Source organism: Schistocerca cancellata, chromosome 2 (genome assembly GCF_023864275.1).
Source record: "Schistocerca cancellata isolate TAMUIC-IGC-003103 chromosome 2, iqSchCanc2.1, whole genome shotgun sequence".
In the NCBI taxonomy this organism is placed as follows: Eukaryota; Metazoa; Arthropoda; class Insecta; order Orthoptera; family Acrididae; genus Schistocerca; species Schistocerca cancellata.
In genome coordinates this window covers 270507057-270510759 of record NC_064627.1, presented here as the reverse complement: position 1 = coordinate 270510759, position 3703 = coordinate 270507057, and the positions used below count along the sequence as shown (strand labels likewise).

The 3703-nt window shown below is 45.3% G+C and overlaps 1 pseudogene; it reads left to right on the top strand.

Annotated features, from left to right (window-relative positions):
• The first annotated feature begins 2330 nt into the window (after positions 1-2330).
• LOC126164306 (5S ribosomal RNA) lies at positions 2331-2447 on the top strand (annotated as a pseudogene).
• The last annotated feature ends 1256 nt before the right edge of the window (positions 2448-3703 follow it).

The following is a 3703-nucleotide window of genomic DNA, read 5'->3' as shown; positions in this document are numbered from 1 at the left end:
ACTTCCTGACACTTAAATCTATACTCGATGTTAACAAATTCCTCTTCTTCAGAAACGCTTTCCTTGCCATTGACAGTCTACATTTTATATCCTCTCTACTTCGACCATCATCAGTTATTTTGCTCCCCAAATAGCAAAACTCCTTCACTACTTTAAGTGTCTCATTTCCTCATCTAATTCCTTCAGCACCACCTGACTTAGTTCCACTACATTCCATTATCCTCGTTTTGCTATTGTTGATGTTCATCTTATATCCTCCTTTCAGGACACTGTCCATTCCGTTCAACTGCTCTTCCAGGTCCTTTGCTGTCTCTGACAGAATTACAATGTCATCGGCGAACCTTAAAGTTTTTATTTCTTCTCCATGGAGTTTAATACCTACTCCGAATTTTTCTTTTGTTTCCTTTACTGCTTGCTCAATATACAGATTGAATAACATCGGGGAGAGGCTACAGCCCTGTCTCACTCCCTGCCAACCACAGCTTCCCTTTCATGCCCCTCGACTCTTGTAACTGCCATCTTGTTTCTGTACAAATTGTAAATAGCCTTTCGCTCCCTGTATTTTATCCCTGCCACCTTTAGAATTTGAAAGAGAGTATTCCAGTAAACATTGTCAAAAGCTTTCTCTAAGTCTACAAATGCTAGAAACGTAGGTTTGCCTTTCCTTAACCTTTCCTCAGAGATAAGGCGTAAGGTCAGTATTGCCTCACGTGTTCCAACATTTCTACGGAATCCAAACTGATTTTCCCCGAGGTCGGCTTCTACCAGTTTTTCCATTCGTCTGTAAAAAATTCACGTTAGTATTTTGCAGCTGTGACTTATTAAAGTGATAGTTCGGTAATTTTCACATCTGTCAACACCTGCCTTCTTTGGGATTGGAATTATTATATTCTTCTTGAAGTCTGAGCGTATTTCGCCTGTCTCATACATCTTGCTCACCAAATGATAGAGTTTCGTCATGACTGGCTCTCCCAAGGCCGTCAGTAGTTCTAATGGAATGTTGTCTACTGATTGTACGATAATTCTGGCACTGGTTAGCTCTTGCAGTCTTCGGAATTGTGTGTATGATATTTTTCCAAAAGTCAGATGTTTTCGTGCCAGGCTCATACATTCTATACACCAACATCAATAGTCGTAAATAAATATCTCGTGACATTAGTGCCCCATGTGGCAGAATCGGAACATGGTGTTGAGTCGGAGCATTGTTGAGCGGTAGCCGGGCAACAGGCGGTCAATGTGATGCTCCGCGGTGCGCCCAGAGCTGAGGCTGTGTGCGTGGGCGACGGGATGCGTGGAGCGGCGCGGGCGCTGTCGGTGCTGGCGGCGGCTGTGGCGGTGGCGTCGGTGTGGGGGCTGGACGCGCCCCCGCCGCCCCCGGCCGGCCACAAGTTCGTGCAGCTGGACGTGCTGGACCACGAGCAGTACCGAGAGCTGCAGGAGAAGCGCCTCGGCCGGTCGGCGGTCTTCTCGCTGGGACCGCGGCCTCCGCCCGCGCCGCTAGGTAAGTCAGTATGCCCCATCGGGCTGGCCTACAGTATATCTCGCCCGACAGCCCCAAAGTTGGGGTGGTGATTATCGCTGATACAATCGGTGATAATTTCCAAGAATGATTGCCTATCGAAGTCGCGGGGTCCAAACGATACATATCGAACATGCGATTGTAAATCGATCATGCGACTTCGGTGGCGGGCGTTATGAGTATATTCGCAGTGTTCACTACAGCAACAACAAAAGAAGAGCGTTACAAAAGTACTTGTATTTACAAAGGAGACAACTTACCTTACTCTTCGTCGGTGTTGTCGTCATGTGAAAGTCCATGTGATGTGTACGCTTTACAGACAATACCCTTTTTGCCACAGCCGGGGTAAACTCTGCCAATATCACGAAATAATATCGGCAGAGTGTCACATGCGTTAACTTTTCCCTGCAAACGCAAGTTGTGGAAAGAGAGGTACTGAAACAAGTATAGTTCGTCTCTTTGTCCTGGACGCCCTTCTCTTCTAATGGAAGACTTCACAGATTTCTATAGCCGCTCGATGTTCTGCGTGTGCACACTTGGGTCATCTGAAGACTGGGCTCTACAGAGTGGGTCACGAACTCGTGGTCGAATCCTTCAGCTTTCAGAGTCTTGTAGCACTGAAACCCGTCGGTAATGACCTTAGTACCAGGCAGTATGAAGTGCTTTATCAGAACCACTAAAGGGATCAATTATAGTGTCCGATACCACCCGTCGGCTTTGACCAATGACGTAATGTGTGATGTTATTTTGTTTGTGCCGCAGATTGCTCTCGATGAACGTTAAATGATTTCTCTGGGTTTCCTCGTTACGCGTCAACGGCCTTGCCGCAGTGGATACACCGGTTCCCGTGAGATCACCGAAGTTAAGCACTGTCGGGCGTGGTTGGCACTTGGATGGGTGACCATCCAGCCGCCATGTGCTGTTGCCATTTTTGGGGGTGCACTTAGCCTCGTGATGCCAATTGAGGAGCTACTCGACCGACTAGTAGCGGCTCCGGTCAAAGAAAACCATCATAACGACCGGGAGAGCGGTGTGCTGACCACACACCCCTCCTATCCGCATCCTCAACTGAGGATGACACGGCGGTCGGATGGTCCAGATGGGCTACTTGTGGCCTGAAGATGGAGTGCATTCCTCGTTACGCGCGTATATTCAAACTTCGATGTACATTGTTTTATTTTGGTCTCGTAATTTGTTTTCGGCATCTTTTGTTAATGAAAGTAGTCATGATTTATAAGTAGTCGTGATTAGGAGGTCTTATTTCTCACGCTGTTCATTATGGATTAGTCAGTTGTTTTTACTGCGAAAATTCTGCTTCAGAAAATGAGTGACCGTAAATCAACTATAAAATTTTTGCAATCATTGAGCGTCATTGCTGAATTTTGCAAGTGCAGTGTCTGTGGAAATTATATGGTTTTGACGAAGGTTGCGTTATCACGAACTTCCGACGAATACATGTGGAGGTGCAGAAAAAATAATATATGGAGAGCCATAGGCAGGGGGACGTGGTGCGAAAGATTGAGGCTGAATTTAGAAGTAATTGTCATGCTAACCTACTATTTTTGCTGTGAATATTCTTGCAGATCTGTCATGCACGAAGCAGGGGTCTCGTGTGGCACTGTAGTCGACTGGTTCTTGTTCTGTAGAGAAGTCTGCGGGGAATTTATGAAGTATAGGGGGTCAGTAATGCTGGAATCGGTAACTAGAAATGAGCTTCTACATAGGTTGCTTCTAGTTACCGATTCCAATTATTCGACGGTTCATTATTTAGATCGTTCTTGCAGTACGTGTGGAAAACATAATATATATGCACTTGTAATTGCTCTCTTGTTCTTATTTATTTCAGTCATCTTCAATTCGTTTAATTGAAATTCACGCGTAAATAATTGTCGCGTTAAATGTATTATTTTATGGCATGCTACTTTCGTTCAAGAGTATGATATGTTCCATTCATAGATTGTCCATTGCAGCATCTTTGCCTTACTTATGACGTCATTGGTCAAAGCCGACGGGTGGTATCGGACGCTAGAATTTATCCCACTAAAGTGACCTTGTCTCTGCATAGTACTCTCACAACGGAATACTTCCAGGACTCTCTTTCTATATCACCGAATACTCAAATATGATCGATTTCACTCTTTGAAGGTCATCGTCTCTGGCTCTTCCTTCTAGTTATATGAGATT